Raw genomic sequence first — 17,973 nt, forward strand, 5'->3', positions numbered from 1 at the left:
CCTCTATGTAGTGACTAAGTAATCCAGCCTTTGTGCATCTTATGGCTCCACGGTCTCCACATATGGCCTCCACACTTGGATCAGCTATTGGGCGACAACATCAACCCTATGTTCCAAGGATTGATGTGTATTTAGGATCAGGTGTAATACTGACCAACTGTCAGCTATTTGAAAAATCTCACTGGAATGTATTTAGGAAGTTATCAAAACCTTTTAGTAGGTTTTTATAGATTTGGGTAATTCATGAGTACCTGTGTTGTCAGACTTCAAAAAGATACTGAATTTATACATAATTATTTTGTTAGTACCTCAAGATCATTGATGATGATAAAATGTTAATAAGGATACCTATTTGTCCATCTCCTGTATTCAAAGAAATGTTGTGAATAACAAATGTAATCTTTTAAATACATTTAATGCAAAATACTCAAAGATATAGATTCTACTATTAAAATATGCTTTGGGTTCTCTGGAAAAGTCAGTGGACTCCTACAACATTATGATAAGGGGAGTCCGAGTCACCTGTTCCAGTATCCTACCAAATTAACACATTGTCCTTAAGGAGAATTTCTTATTGACTTAGCATCCCATTTACTATCTACGAGAAAGTTCATTCCATTTGTCTGTATCTATATCTAATAGAAAAGTATTTCCCGTATTAAGCATATATTCGCCTAGGTATGACCTCCACCCATTGTTGTAGTTCAGAAGCTGTTTCTTACTGCTAGTAACAGTATTGCACACACAGATACTAAACATTAGGGACATCTTTACTATTTTTTAAAGATTACAGATTGCTAGCCTGAAATGTTAAAGACTATAAACCAGTCGGTATTAGGGTAACTAACATATAAAAATCCCTATGAGAATTTTCTAGTTGAACCTTGTCATGGAGTTTTGCTGCTTAGTCGCTGGCCCACATAACTCTGCTGTGATGAGCAAGAGAAGATGGGTCCAATAAGGCCAGCCACAAATAGCTACCCACGGCCACGTGCTGGAACGCAGACAGCATATCTACAATGAGATAAAGTTTTCTGAAGCAGAAGGTAACCGAAGCAAGATTTCTGACACCTGCCGAAGTGCTGGCTTTTCAAATGGAGAGTAACAGAAAGCATGGTGAATTTTGTAAGATGTTTTATGTGACGCTGTGATAAAATAGGAAGGACCAGGATATCGTAAAGTGAATGCTCCTTTGTTTCCTCTTGCTGACAACTTACAATACTGCTTTGACTCAAGGGTTTGGGTCCCTCCCTCCCACACTGTTACAACCTTGAGAATGACTGCTTTTCTCCTTTTATTCTCTTTAGACACTTCTGCCACTCTCTTGTATAAAAGACATTCAGAGAGGTGGTCACAGTGCCAGGTTGATGGTCATACACTGTATAGTCATTTTGGAATAGAGCCTGTAGAAAAACAAAGTCTAGGTCAAAAGTCACTTTCTACATAGCAGTTCAAAAATGTGTCAAAAATAGTGCATGCGTGCACACACACACACATACACACAGCTTGAACTATGACAGCAGCCTCAGAACTAGCCTCCTCAAAAAAAAAGAAAAGAAAATAATTGGTTTCCTATCTCACATCTGTCTCTTATCTAGCTTTGACAATATTATGCTTGTCTTTAATAAACACCACCAATGGCTTTCCACATGGACACTGTGTCTTACAATCCAGGAGTATCATTCACATTGAGTCTATCTCAGGGTTGGCAAACTATATAACCTGAGGGCCAAATCCGGCCTGCTGCCTATTTTTGTATAGCCTGTTAACTAAGAACACATTTTTTTACATTTTAAAATGGTTGAAAAAAATCAAAAGAATAATTTTATGAAATTCAAATTTCAGTATCCATAAATAAAGTTTTATTGGAGCACATCCACGCTCCTTTGTTTACATATTGTCTTTGCCTTCTCTTGAGCTACAGAGGCAGAGTTGAGTAGTTACAACAAAGACTACATGGCCTGCAAAGCCTAAAATATTTCCTATCTGGCCAGATAAAACAGAAGAAGTTTGTCAACCCGCAATGTGTAAGAATGGGACCTTGTGGAGTTGGGCAGTGCATAGCCTGTATGGCTGTGTACTACAGCCTTGATCTCTAATACTAGTTCTAGACCAGATTCTCTCTAGCCTTCACATCACTACTTACTCTTTCCCTGGCACCTTTTGTCTGTTTATGTTGCTTCTTTGTTCTAGCTGCGTGCTCCTCTTTGATATCTAACACTTAGAGCCCAGCTCAAATGTTTTCAACATGGCAGTTCAGAAATGTGTCAACCTAATGTGATTTCTTGTATGAATTCTCGCTTCTCTGACACACTTACCATATCCTGCCTTGCGCTGTGCTTAGTCATGCACTTGTCTCATTTTCCCTACTCTATTATATGACCCTTAAGTATAAGACTTGTACTCATCTTTGTACCTTTAAGAATGGTGCGGATGTGGACAGGCCTGGTACAGATCCCTGTAGACCAAGGGACTCGTGCCAGGAACCACGCCAGGGCTGAGTACACATGCAATCGCATACTTCCTCAGTTGCAGGGTCCAAGGGAAATTCCAGTGGCGTGGCAAAAGACCCAAGTCAGTGCTCTAAAAAAGCTTCTGTGGGGAGGGGTGGCTCAGTTCCATAAAAAGCAAACAAGAGCTTTGAAGGGCACAAACCGAAGACCCAATCCAGAAGCAGGCGATCTCACGCTGAAGACCAGTCAGGCCCTAAACCTGGGTGATGTTCATTATAAATAGCAAGATTCTATCAACCAGAACAGGGTCCAGGGCAGCAGAGACAACAGAAAAGAGAATAAAGTGGGGGCTGTGGAGTTTGGCAAGAAGATAGAGACTTGGTCTTAGAGAGACTGGGATTCTGAGGAGGTGACTGGGCCAAAGGCCAAAGACAGAAACAACACTCAAGATCAGAGCTGAACTCCTACCAATAGGGTGACCGAGCTGAGTCCCAAATATTGGGTAGGGGTTCCTTACATTACTCCTGCTTAGGTTTAGCTTTTTTTTTTTTTTTTTTAGGGAATTGCCCCATCTTATTATTTTTTTAAAAAATTTATTTACTTTATTTATTTTATTTTTGGCTGCGTTGGGTCTTTGCTGTTGCATGTGGGCTTTCTCTAGTTGCGGCGAGCAGGGGCTTCTCTTCGTTGCAGTGCGTGGGCTTCTCATTGCGGTGGCTTCTCTTGTTGCAGAGCATGGGCTCTAGGCACCCAGGCTTCAGTAGTTCTGGCGCGCGGGCTCAGTAGTTGTGGGCTTGTGGGCTCTAGAGCGCAGGCTCAGTAGTTGTGGCGCATGGGCTTAGTTGCTCTGTGGCATGTGGGATCTTCGCGGACCAGGGCTCGAACCCGTGTCCCCTGTGTTGGCAGGCCTATTCTTAACCACTGTGCCACCAGGGAAGCCCAGGTTTAGCTTTAATTCTAGGATCTATAGAGTAGGAAAGCCTATAGAGAAGGATTAAGTGGCCCTAGCTCTGGGGGAAGACAAGAGACACAGAGGAAGGAACAGAACAGAGCCTGGAAAGGGCCATGGTGGGAGGGAACTAACTTTTCTTTAGCACTAACCATGCCCCATACATTTTACTAAATGTATAATGAAGGTAGAAAAATTATGAATGGACAGTCTTTTTTACAGTTCAACATGGTAAGTATGATAGTACTAATCTTTTTTCCCATGTTTTCTCTAGTTATTTTCCTTGTAAGTTATGCAGCTTTTGTCTCTTTTATTACTGGCCCATTGGACTCACAACTCATGGGTTTTCTGTGTCCCATGTACAAACAGGTACATACAGTAATCTAAGAACATGCTGGTTGCTCTAGGTTTCTGGTTGCTTTGGATTTCTGGCCTTCCAAGCCTTTCACAAACTAGTATATATTTCCTTTCCATGATTACTTTATTTTGTTCAGTCCTCTTGGGCTACTTACTGTCTTCCAGTCAACCACTGTACACCTTGTGCCCTCTATGTTAAATGTTACCTCCCCAGTAAAATCTGCCTTGATCTATTTATTCAGAAATGATCTCGCATGCTCTCTCTCCCACTCTTACATTTCTTTCTATACCACTTATGTGATTCTATATTTGATCTGAAATAATACTTGTGTGCCTACTATAAATTCTATGAACTTTAGAGTTTATACAAATCTTTTTATTCCCCACAGTGCCTGATAGTGTCAGTCATACAAAAGAGGTGTTTAAAAAACTATAAGTACTAAAGAATAATGTGTAAATGAAATTTCATGTTCTTAGGCTCCTCTGTGTAGGCAATTTTCCCCTCAGAACTTTCTCTCGCCCCCTTATTTTTAACTTGGTTCTTTCCAGCTAATACAGTCCTTTCTGGTCACTGGAATTCTTCAGAATGAAGCAGTTGTATGAAACAGAAGAAGTTGGTACTGAAGGTAAACTATGGGTATACAGTAGATTTTGTTTTATACCACTTGCAAAGCCAATGTGAGGGTCTGATTCTAAAAATACTTTCCACTACCAATAGTATGTACAGGCCTATGGTATACAATCTGTTTTTCAAAGTCTTTAATGAAATACACTGATTTGCACCTTACGATCTCATACTTCCAGAAGTTCTACTTAAATAACTGCATGATTTCTTTTACTACATAATTTACATCATTCTGACACTCTGATAGTTCACAAGGGCCATTTGATAGCCGATTTGGATTAGAGGGCAAAACTTATATTTAAGGCATTTAACAAGCATATTAAGAGAGACTTTTTTCTTCTCATTTGATAAATATTAATGCATTTATTAATGGATGACCAAAGGGTACTAAATTATGAAGAAATAATCTTGAGTTTGCAGTGATTACAAGAAAATTCACCATTATTGAGGCTAAAAGCATGAAATACATATCTTCTGAAAATTGCAGCTTAAAAATATTGATGTCAGGACACCAAACTAATGGACTGCTGGATGATAAGTTCCCTAGTTTTGATAGATTTACAGAGTCTTCCCCAAATATAATTAGTCTTAATTATCTCTGCAAATAGACAATAGTAGCTGTGTCTATTATGTATGATAATGGTTAAGCATAAAGCCACTTACCGGCCTCTAGAATATGTTATATATTTTAGGGGATATTTGCTTCAAAATTCTTTGCTTAACTTAAAATTATTCTACAAGCTAGTAAGTAATGAAGGGATTTTAGGTAATAATAAAAGAAATGTTTAGCCAGGATTTAAAAATTCACTAGGATAGTCTATCCAATTATAATTTTGACTATGATGAAGGCTAAAAATATGTACCTATGAATAAAGTGATATACAAGGAAGAAACAGAACACCCTATACTAGGATTATCTGAACCTATTCATTCAAGTATCCTTTTTTTTTTTTACTTTTCATGTTATTATATACAGTTTTAATACAGTATTACTTCTAATCTTTCAAGTACTGCTGTTAGATAAACCTAATTATTTCCCAGAAGTGGCTTGCAACTGGAAGAAAAATGCAGCAGTAAATGTATTCATCCATGAGGTATATTTAGTTTATATAAAATATTCTCCTCTTTATTCTTTTTTCTAAAATGAGAAGATTCAGAGAGATGAGGAATCAGATATATTGACAGAGGTTAGAGGTCGGAAGGTGTGGGAAAGGGGGAGCCCAGACAATTCTTCATTAAACATCTAAGAGACCCTAGAAGATTTCCAAACAGGCACATACAGGTATTTCTTGGGTACTCCTATGGACTAATATTTGTGTCCCCTCAAGATTCAGATGTTGAATCCCTAATCCCAATGTGATGATATTTGGAGGTGGAGCCTTTAGGAGGTAATTAGGTTTAGATGAGGTCATGAGGATGAAGCCCCCATGATGGGATTAGTGCCCTTACAAAAAGAGACCAGAGATCCGGCTCTCTCTCTGCCATGCCCTCCATCTTTGCAGCAAGAAGGCAGCTGTCTGTAAGCCAGGAAGAGATCCCTGACCAAGAGCCCAACCATGCTGACTGATCTTTGACTTCCCGTTTTCCAAAACTGTGAGAAATAAATATTGGTTGTTTAAGCCACCCAGTCTATGGTATTGTGCTATAGCAGCCTGAACAGACTGTGACCTGAAGGTATATCGGTATTCCTCTCACATGGCCCTGAGGTCTTGGCCCACAACATCACTGAATATTTGTGTCACAGTACCTACACAGCCATGATGAAGACATTGGATCCTTAATAAGGAAGGGCTGACTTCAAATGGGGTGGAGCCATTCCCTGAGCATTTGGGAGGGCAATGCTGAGATAGTGTCTGGGTCATGAAAGCAGAAATCAGCTCCTATGTATCTGCAGCCATCTGAGATCCAGACTTAGACGCCTGACATTGTTGTCCAGGACAGTAACTTCTTGAACCTACTGCTTTAATCTCTGCAGAAATTATGCTACTTTATTCTTTGTAGCTCCATACTTTATGACGCTCCCAGAGTGCTATCTGCCTAAAGATTAGCCTTCTGATACACAAACCAATGGTTCAATTTACTTCTCGCCAAGTGATTACCTTAAGAAAAGTAAAGGGCCCAAGAAGAGGATATCACTCTGAGTTAAAAAAATATAGGCAGTAATGTACATTTTTGGAGTATCCCTGAAATCCTTGTAACAGATGTCTTTTCTCTCAAAGTTGAATAGACTTGGTAGAACCATCCCTGCTCTATCACTCAGGCCTGTGATCAATGGCAAACATTTTAATATAGTTCCAAAGGTTAGAGGTAGTCAGTTAGTTTTTGAGTAGGATCATGTCTTCTTATTCATTTTTGTACCCTCAGAATAAATTAATATGTAAAACTTAGGCTGTACAGCCAATCGTTCATTTGTTTGATTCAGCAAGTATTTGTTGAGACCCTACTATGTATCAAGCCCTATTTTAGATGTTTGGGATGTATTATCAAATAAGATACTTGTCCTTGAAGATATTACATTCTGGAAGGAGTGGGGGAAAGACAATAAGCATAATAAATAAATAAAGTATAAATATTGTCAGAATGTATTAAATTCTACAAGGAATAAAAAAATAAGTCAGCAGGATAAGGAGAATCAAGAGAAAGGATGCAGGTGAATTGAGATACAGAGACTTGAAGGTGGTGAAGGAGTGAGCCAAGACACCTGGGCAAGAGCATTCCGGGCAGATGGCACAGCCAGAGCAGGAGCCTAAAGCACATCTCATATATTCAGGCAAGGAAGTCAAGGTAGCTAAAGTTGAAAAATGGTAGGAGGTGAGGTCAGATGTCAAGAGGCCAGTCATGGAGCGACTTGTACACAATTTAAGGACTTTGGCTCTTATTCTGCATGAAAATGGGGAGCTGCTGAAGGGTTTTGAGCAGAGAAGTGACATGATTCAACCTTATGTTTTTCAAAGGAATCAGTCTTGTTGCTGGACTGAGAAAAGACTGCCAGGAGTGAGGATATAGTAGGGAGATGAAGTTAAGAGGCAAAGCAGTAATCCAGGTGAGAGGTATTTTTAAGAGGTTAAAAGTCAGCAAACTTGGCCCCTCCATGAATTAACCTATCATTCTCTCTAGCCTAGACTCAAAGTACTTTACACACACACTAACGAAATCTAGTTACATAGATACAGCTCTGCCAATAAATTTTCACCTGGAGATATGCTCAGGTATTTTCTTAATTCTTAAATTTTGTAAATCAGTGGTGCACTGAATGGACACTGAATTCAATAACAATTTCCAATAAAAGCCATCAGGGCTAATTTATCTGAAAGGAACATTCAAATTCACATCAATCAATAATAGCAAATAATGGCCTCCTTCAATTTGTTTTAATTTTGACCAAGTAATGGAATTTCCATCTATTTTTTTAAAAAGAATTTCTGATGGACTGCTGCCTCTGTTGAACTCTTGAGTGTATCTCATTCCAAAGAGAATGATCAACAAAATATTGTCTCATCGGATGCAGGATACATGCTATACTTTTCAATATACCTGCCCACATCTCATCTGACATCACCTCAGAGTCAAAAACAGGACCATCATATTTCAAAGAAGAGAACATGAAGAGACAGAATAAAATATTTGCTCATGTTTAGGAATAAATTATATCCATTTCTTTAGTGGGCTACGGTAGCATATATAATGTTTTTCCTCTTTAATGGAGCTCCTTGTTAGCTGTTTTGTCCTTCAGGAAAGGATCTGTGGTGGTGTGGATTGAAAAGGAACCCTGTCATCATTGTACAAATGAATTCTGTCTGAAGTGAAATTCACCAACAGTTTCACATTGATGTTGTATTGTCCTGTGTGGTCTTCTGTCAAAGCTCTATGCCATCGAGAACAAAGCACATTTAAACCAACTGTAGTATTAGACACACACACTATGAGAATTGTAGTGTAATAACTGACAATGTGGGCAATATTCCAACTATTGAGAATATTTACTGTACATTCTTTTTAAAAAGCTCACAGAAGAGGGTAATATAGTGGGCCTGGAAGCCTCTAAAATTATTTGCAAAGTTGTATATTGATATGAATCTGTTAGGTGATCCAACAGTTTTGATCACAATTTCAAAGCACCTGTGATGTCACTCCCCCCTCAGGGAAAAAAACAAAAAAAGAACTTAAGACACACTGACTTAGAAAAATGCACAAATAGTATTTTTTAAGGGTTATTGATATATCAGGAGAACACTCTCCCAATTTGTGAACAATTTACTCACAAAATTCAGTTCTGCTTTGATTGAAATGGACCTTTTGCTTCCACATCTTGATTTTCTGGAGAAAATATTTTATTTTACCTGTTATAATTTTTCATACTGGAATAGACCTTAATTTATTTCAGCCAATATTTTTGGGTATCCATTATACATTGGGAGATGTAATGATGAAAAAAGATAAAAAGACCATGAGAATCTCACAGTCTATCAGGAGAGACATAATAGACACAGCTAATGATCATATATGGTGAAAAACATCATTCGGGAAATGAATTCAAGGGCAGTGTTATCCCTGGGATACTGAATTCTGCCAGGGATTACTGGGACTGGAAAGATGAGTAAATTTTTCTAGGTACAGGAGGAGCGCTCGACTGTCCTGGGCGCAAAGAACAACAGGCATGAAGGTATGTATGTTCAGTTTGGTGGGAACACAGGCTGGGAAGGGGCTTGGCTGAGGGGAAGTCTGGGACGGTCAGACCAGACTGCAAAGAGCTTGGGACCATCCTAAGTGTCTAGACCTGTGTATGTAATGTGATGAGGAAGTATTTAAAGGGTAAGAAAAAAGAGAGCTATAATCTGGATTATTTTAGAAGTCTCACTCTGGTGGATGAAATGAAGACAGATTGAAAATAGGAAGCTGCTTAGCCAAGACATGGAAGCAACCTAAATGTCCATCGACAGAGGAATGGTTAAAGAAGATGTGGTATGATATATACAGTGGAATATTACTCAGCCATAAAAAGAATGAAATATTGCCATTTGCAGCAACATGGATGGACCTAGACATTATCATACTAAGTGAAGTAAGTCAGGCAGAGAAAGACAAATATTACATGATATAAACTTATATGTGGAATCTAAAAAACAATACAAATGAACTAATTTACAAAGCAGAAACAGACTCACAGACATAGAAAACTTATGGTAACCAGAAGGGAAAGGGGTGGTACAGGGATAAATTAGGAGTAAGAGATTAGTAGATACATACCACTATATATAAAGTAGATAAACAACAAGAATATACTATATAGCACATGGAACTATATTCAATATCTTGTAATAACCTATAATGGAAAAGAATCTGAAGCTGTACACCTGAAACTAGCACAACATTGTGAATCAACTATAGTTTAATAAATAAAAGAAAATAGGAAGCTGGTGGGAAAAATAGATAATTTGTTAAATTAATAAAAGAATACAGTTGTTCCTGCCTCTACTTTAGAAATCCAGAAGTTTTCTTCTTCTAGCTAGAAGTTTTCTTTTTCTAACTTCCTTCCCAATTACATTGATTCTACCTCCAAAACATATACAGAATCTGTTCACTTCTCTTTATTCCCACACCATTATCTGAGGAAAAGCCCCCATTCTCTCTCTCCTCTGCCCCTGAGATAGCTCCAGAGTTGTGTCTCTGCTTTCTCTCTTGCCCCTCACAATTCTTCACATGGCAGCAAACGACCTTTAAAATAAAATACAAATGAAATCATTTAATTCCCATATTTAAAATCCCCACTACACTTAGGAGTCACATCCAAACTTCTGACTGTGGTCTGCCAGGCCCTACGTGATTGGACCCATGTCAACATGCTCTGCATCTCCTTCTCATTCCCTAGGACCCCTGCATTGGGTCACGATGCTCCAGCCACACCCATATTCTTCCATTCCTGGACCACTCCAAACTTTGTTCTGCCTGAATCCTCTTCCTGAAACGCTCTTGCCCTTCACCTCTGCATGGCTGACTTTCCAGGTTCCAGACCAAATGTCCCCTTGTCAGAAAAGCCTTGCTGACCCTCATTCTAAGGAAGTTGCCAATCTCATTACAGCCTTCTGCTTTTAATAAATGTTTTTGTGCATTCATTTGCATGTTTGATATCTCTACTCTTCTCCCTCTGTTGCCCCCACCCATAAATGCTCCACAGCAAGCCGGGAATCTTGATTGGATTGTTTCTTGCTCTGTTTCTGGCAGAGTGTCTAGTGTGGTTCTGTCCAATCCAGTAACCACCAGCTACCTGTGGTGTTTAAGTATTAGTTAAAATTAATTAAAATGAAATACAATTAAAAATTCAGTCCCTCATTTGCACTAGCAACATTTCAAGTGCTCAAGAGCCACGCGTGCTTATCATACTGGACAGAGCAGAGACAGAACATCTCCACCATTGCAAAAGAGCCAGGAAATATTTGTGGAAAGAACACATTGTTGAATGGGAAATGCAGAGTACTAGCACCTGCTCAACTTGACCTCATTGTAAGTGGCTACTCATTTCACAAAAACTAATCAAACTCTGTATCTTACTCAAATAAGAAAAAGAAAGAAAAACTCTGTAAGATTCTAGTATTGTTACCTTTAATATATAAATATCCAGCTGTCAGGGACTGAATGCTTGTGTTCCCCCAAAATTCATTTGTTGAAGCCCTAACCCCCAATGCCATGGTATCTGAAGGAAGGACCTTTGGGAAGGAATTAGGTTGAGATGAGGTCAGGAGGGTGGGGGTCTCCATGATGGAATTAGTGTACTTATAAGAGGAAGAGACACCAGAGCTTCCTCTCTCTGCCGTGTGAGGATACAGTGGGAAGACAGCCCTCTGCAAGACAGGAAGGATGTCCTTAACCAAGAACCAAATCTGCCAGCACCTTGATCTTGGACTTCCCAACCTCCAGAACTGTGAGAAACAATGTTTGTTGTTTAAGTGAGCTGGGCTATGATATTTTATTATCAAAGCTCAAGCTTATTAAGACATCAACACACAAAGTTTTCACCAACATTTGTTGCTTTGGTTAGCAGGGCCTCAAAGCAATGAATGTTGGCAAAAACTTTGTGTGTTGGTGTCTTAGTTCTAAGATCCAGATTAGACAGTAAGACAAATAAATGCACACACATTTGTATTCCACTTGGAGGTTAGGGGTTGCCTATACTTGTTATGTTAAAACATTTCATATACTGAGGGTTACTTTGTGTTTTGGGTATTCTTAGAACTCAAACAATGTATGTATCTGTATATAGTCTGTTTGACATTCTTATTCTTTAGCCATTTTATTTCTTAAAATGTAAGTTTGGACAGAAATGAAATGCAACTCAGTATCATTAGAAAGTGCATACACTCAACTTGAATCCAAGAAGATATTCAAATTTGCTACTCTTGCATTTAATCCAACAATTTCACAGACAGCTTACATTCAATGTTTTGGTCCCTCCAGTCATTAGCTGATGTTGTGGAAAGCAGAAAGAAAGATATTTGGCCTATATATATAAAATACTTGTCTCCTTTCCCCAGCAACCCACTCTACAAGACATTCTGAAACAAAGCACTGTGTGGTGGAGAAATAAAGGCTTAACTGAGGTTTAGGCAGTTCTGTTGGATTCAGATGCCTAGAAACTGATGGTGCCTGGCCATCAACCTGGAAGTCGGCAACCCAATGATGCCTTGCTCCTCCCCACCTCCCTCTCTTTCTCTCACTCTCTTTGTCTCCCTCTGTCTTTCTCTGTCTCTCTCCTTCCCTCCCATTCTCCCCTTCCCCCTCTCCCAATCCTTCCCCTCTCCCCTTCTTATTTTCTGTAATTTTTAAAATTTTGCCAATTTAACATTCTGCATAAACATACAGAGGGTCACTCAACAAACAACCATGTACCCATCACCCAGAATAAAATGCCATGAACATTTTGTCATTTTGCCTCAGACAATTTTCTAAGAAAATAAATAATTGCAGATAATGTCTATGATATAGCCTTCCACAGTCTTATTTCTTTATGTTTTTCTCCAAAGACAACCCTTGCTATGAGGTTGGGCTCTAGCTGGGCCAGAGTTTCACATTTTATACTTTTTAAAAGATATGTATCCATAAATAATAGAATGTTTTATTATTAAAAGTTTACTGGGGCTTCCCTGGTGGCGCAGTGGTTGAGCATCTGCCTGCCAATGCAGGGGACACGGGTTCGAGCCCTGGTCTGGGAAGATCCCACATGCCATGGAGCAGCTGGGCCCGTGAGCCACAACTGCTGAGCCTGCGCGTCTGGAGCCTGTGCTCCGCAACAAGAGAGGCCGCGATAGTAAGAGGCCCGCGCACAGCGATGAAGAGTGGTCCCCGCTTGCCGCAACTAGAGAAAGCTCTCACACAGAAACGAAGACCCAACACAGCCATAAATAAATAAATTAATTAATTAAAAAAAAATTTACTTATGTGTATTTTTCTACAAGTTATTTTCTTTGACTCAAAATTGTTTCTTCTTAACCACTGTGCTTATTACATTGCCTGAATATCCCACAATTTATTTACTTTTTCCCTCCTTGATGAACATTTTGGGGTTTATTTAGTTGTTTTTTGCTCTCATGACAATAAGACTCCAAGAAACATCTTTGAATATGCCCCTTTCACCATGTGTCAAAGGTTCTACCAATTTATATTCCAATTAGTGGTGCAGAAAAGATGTTTTTTTATCATTTCCTTTCTTCTACTTTCTTTGAAACTCTATTTCTGTTTTAAGACCTCCTGAGCTGGGCTTCCCTGGTGGCACAGTGGTTGAGCATCTGCCTGCCAATGCAGGGGACACGGGTTCGAGCCCTGGTCTGGGAGGATCCCACATGCCACGGAGCAACTGGGCCCGTGAGCCACAACTACTGAGCCTGCGCGTCTGGAGCCTGTGCTCTGCAACAAGAGAGGCCGCGATAGTGAGAGGCCCGTGCACCGCGATGAAGAGTGACCCCCACTTGCCACAACTAGAGAAAGCCCTCGCACAGAAACGAAGACCCAACACAGCCAAAAATAAATATAAATAAGTAAATTAATTAAAAAAACACAACATATAAAGCACTTTCAACAGTGTCTAGAGTTTAATAATTGTTCAATAAATGCTAACTGTCATAAATATTGTTAAAAAAAAAAAAAGACCTCCTGAGCTGAGTGCTTAACTCAATTATTTTTAACCTTTTTAAGATTATATATTTTTTTCTAAGTAGTTTAGTTTGCATTTCAGAAAAGTCTGTAGTACCTTTAATACTATTAATTTCAAATCATTTTATAATCTCCAGTAAGATTCTCCCTTTAACCCAAAATTTATTTAGGAGTGATGCTAAACTTAGGTTGCTGTATTTTAACTACATTTATGTGCTTGATATTTAATTTTAATTGTACTTTGAGTGGTTTGTATGACATTATTTCTTGATATATGTTTAAATTTTCTTTGTACTCATACTTTGTAAACCTCACATATATTCTTGAAGGGAAAGTAAATTTTCTGTTTTCTGACATATTTACCTGTGTTCTAATCTTCTAGATTTTTATATATTATATGTCTGAAAAGTCTACTAGTTTCTGAGAAGGGTGTTAAATCTCCCATTGTCATTATAGGGCATTATCAGTTTCTCTTTGTAGTTCTGTCACCCTTAGTTTTATATAATTTAAGTCTATGTTGATAGATGCATAGTAGTAGGATTGTGTATCTTCCTCATGATAACTGAAATGGTGCACTGTCCCTTTTTTCCATAAGTCTCTTTATAAAATGGAGCCTTTTGCTTTCAAGTTTGCTTAATAGTGCTCTTTGCTTTAAAGATTTTTTGCTGATTAAAATTATAATGCTAAGCTTTCTTTTGATTAATACTTGCATGATGTATCTTTCTCCTTCCTTTATATGCTAACATTTTTTGGTCATTTTTTCTCTTGTAAAAATCCAATCATTGGATTAAATGAAAAAAGTCCAACCTAAACATCTCTGTCCTTTAATATGTGAGTTAGTCGATTTACCTTTATTGTGATTATGATAATTTTGGACCTTTCTATTGCATTATTGTGTATGTATGTGTGTGTGTGTTTATAATCATGGTTCCCCTTTGCTTTTTCCCCTCCTTTTTTATCTTCTAATAGGTTGGTTAAATTGATTCAGTGTATTGCCTTTTTCTTGGTGCTAGTTCAGAAATTCTATTTTTATTCTTTCAGTGGGTTTAACATGTAGAGCTGGCATAAGTAAGTCTAAAGTTAATTCGTGTCTCCATTCACTTTCCAAACTGTGCAGAGATTGTATCCGGAGATAGAGACCACACAGTGGTTTAAACAGGGGAAGTATATACATAAAGAATTATTAAGGTTGATAAAATAATAGCTATAAAATATATGGAAATTCTATATGGTATGCTAGGGCTGAGGGAGGGTATCCAAGAAGGACAGACTGGGAAAGTTTCACTTGCTGGAGGTGTAGTTCAGTCCCTGGACAGCAGAGAAGTTTGCAATTTGGCCAGAGGTGGTCTGCAGTCACTGGGCAATGAGGAGGCCGCCTCTGGAGAGCAGACTGGGCCAGATGATCAGAACCAGGGGCTGGGCTTGTAGAGCAAGTGGGAATTCTGTGGGTGCTGGTGGGCTGAATGGGCATCTGCAGAGAGAGTGGAGGTTTGGTGGGAATGCTCTGCCAAGTAGGGAGCCTACAGAAGAAATCCAGGTACCTGTGTGGGCAAGAGAACTTTTGTGCAGGCAGAAAGCTCTCAGGGCTCTGGTTTCTGTGGTTAAAGGCTCCCAGAGAAAGGTTATTGTCAGGCCAAAGCTGCAGAGGTATTGAGAGATCTTGCATTCTGGGTGGGTGGCTGGAGCAGAGCTCCACCTTATGTCCTCACACCCACACTGCTGACCTCCTCCCACTTCCATGTACTTCCAGTGCCCTCTACTGAGAAAGCTTAACATCACACTCACTTTATAAGGGCAAAGCTTAAAGGAATTCCATCTGTTCTCACAGAGAATATATTGAAGGGTGAACTTGGAGCCAAGGAACAATAAATTGATAACCAACATGGGAAGATTTTAGAATATTCCCTCTGTCATCTCCTTTCTGGTGTCCCTTATAAATTCCTCCAGACCATCTTCCAATTCACTAAATCTCTCTTCAACCATACACAGATCTTATTCTATGAAATTTTTCTTTTATGACAATGCCACATTATTAACTTGCAGGATTTCTAATTATTTCTTCTTTCCCCTACCCTCCTCCCTCTCTTCCTCCTCCTCCTCCTTCTTCACCTTCTTCACTTTTCTTTCTGTTTCTGTCTGTTTTTCTTTGTTGCTCTTCCAAATTTTTTAATGGCCCTCTTCATGTCTTCGAGACTCTAGAATAATATTTATTCTGAACCATTTTCAACGGCTCTATCATGTTATTTTATTGCAGCTATTTCAGCCTCTCTGATAGGTGGGTGAGCTGACCTTAGCTTCATAATAGCCTGCAGGTTCAAGAAGTTAGTCTGGTTTCAGCCCCCAGCTCTGTGGTCCCCACAATGAGTACAGAACTTTGGAAACTAACTCCTAGACATCCTTGCCTGCTTCCCTCCTGAAAGTTTTCAGCCCTGACTAAACATTTGTGTATTTCTATTCATTTTTTATCCATGGAGCTATTTATTTTATTTCTGAGCCCTATAACAACTTTTAAATTTAAAAATGTTATTCTAATGTGTATGTGGAATATTTAATGAGTGAATTTATAGCACTATATTAAATGGAAGCTTTTCCTTTTTTTGAAGAAATCCACTTATTCCTTAAAGCTATTCTAGGCCCTCTGACCCCCTTGAACCTCTATAATCATTGCCTACAGTTTAAACCATTTCACTCTGCTAACTTTGTAGGTGTTTTATTACCTTGCTGAAAGTTAACTGTAGGCAGCTGCTAATTTATTGCTAAACTGTTTTACGAAAGTTACATTTTAACCTCTTATTGTAATGTAAAAGCTACTTCCATGTTAAGATCATGGCAGCCATTTTTTTAAAACTATAATCATTTAAAAAAAATTTTAAAACTTTTTATTTTATATTGGAGTATAGCTGATTAACAATGTTGTGATAGTTTCAGGGAGGGGAGTCTGGGGGAGAATGGATGCATGTATACGTATGGCTGAGTCACTTTGCTGTGCACCTGAAACTATGACAGCCATTTTTAATTATAATTTATTTGATGAATATGATAATCCCCGCTATACTTAAAATAATGTATAAGTGTTTCAAATGAAAAAATGAATTCCAGTTCCAACTTCAGGATTCCATGAACATATATTCCACCTTGGTATCCTAGTGTTAGGTGCAGAAAACCAAGTTCCCATCTCAGATCAGCAATCTAACCATCCCTGCCTGTGTCCTCTCCAGAGGCTTCAGCCCTAACACCTGTGATTTTCTATTCCTTTTTTTTGTCTGTGGAGATATTTATCTTCTTTTTGAGTCCTACTACAACTTTCTATTAGCTGAGGGACTGTGTAAATCCTCTGTAAGATTCTTTACCTCTTTGGCTCTTGGTTTTTATTTGTTTTCATATTTGATGTGGTAGAATAATTCCTGCCCTTACTTCAGGGTTCTAGGTATTAAAGGAAATAAGCAAGGTGAAAGTGTTTTAAAATCCAGGAACCCCACTTAGGAACACATCACATGTCCTCCAAACACTATGGCCTTGTTAATTCTCAAACTCTGCCTGAGACCAAGCATTCCTATCCCTGTATAAAAGAAGCCAAGAGTTCAGGTCAATCACTCGTAACAAATTAGACAATAAAGTAAGTTGACCCTAAAGGTGAAGAGGCTCTGGACTCTTCTAGTTTTTTTTCTTGCAAATATACCAGTGTGTTCATAACATGCAGGATCAGATGTTAGGGAGTAGCTGCCCTCAAATAACTCTATTCTGCCCAGGAAACATATAATAGTACATTTGGACATTTAGAGCAAATTAGAGCCGGAGTAAAGCCCAGAAGCACTGCCAGTTTTCCTCTTTTCTTTCTCCACAGGTCAAAATACTACCAAAATAAGTAGTCCTGCCATTAAGCTGGGGCTTAGAATTTGGAATTAACCAAATTTCTGAAATTTTATGGCTTTCTATTTTGTTTTGTTTTTGCAGGCATGAAGTTGTGTAAACTCAGCATATTGTAATTATGTAAAATAATCCAGTCTACATAGTCACATGAAGTCAAATCACTTATTTTTTCCCAATGAATGTTGTATAAACCTCGAAGTTTAGAAGGCCAACTGAAAAAGAAGATCTAATAAGTAGCTTTTTATATTCTCCCTAAATTTAGGAATCTTTCATTACATAACAATTGCTGATAGTTGAATAGATCTGTTTTCATCATGAAGTAAAAATGGCCTAAGTTAGGATGAATATACTCTGTTTGATTGCTGCTTCTGTACATTTCTTTTATTTTGCATGAATATGGCCAGATGAATCATATACAAAGAAAGCTCAGCTCCTCCAGAACACTGTTATTTTACAAAGAGTTCTGCTGCCAACTTCAAAGCTAAATTCAGGTTTGAGGGATCAGAATCTTTTACAGGTCCCAGGAGAATATTTTGTTCAAATAATATAATAGCTCAGTGATCACAAGTTCTGTT

The 17,973-nt window shown here is 38.5% G+C and overlaps 1 protein-coding gene across 1 annotated transcript in view; it reads right to left on the bottom strand.

The window, feature by feature from the left end:
• The window catches only part of CYYR1 (cysteine and tyrosine rich 1), a 105,479-nt gene that overhangs the window by 41,909 nt on the left and 45,597 nt on the right, over positions 1-17,973 (bottom strand).

The sequence above is a fragment of the Balaenoptera ricei genome, chromosome 4 (genome assembly GCF_028023285.1).
Source record: "Balaenoptera ricei isolate mBalRic1 chromosome 4, mBalRic1.hap2, whole genome shotgun sequence".
Taxonomy (NCBI): Eukaryota; Metazoa; Chordata; class Mammalia; order Artiodactyla; family Balaenopteridae; genus Balaenoptera; species Balaenoptera ricei.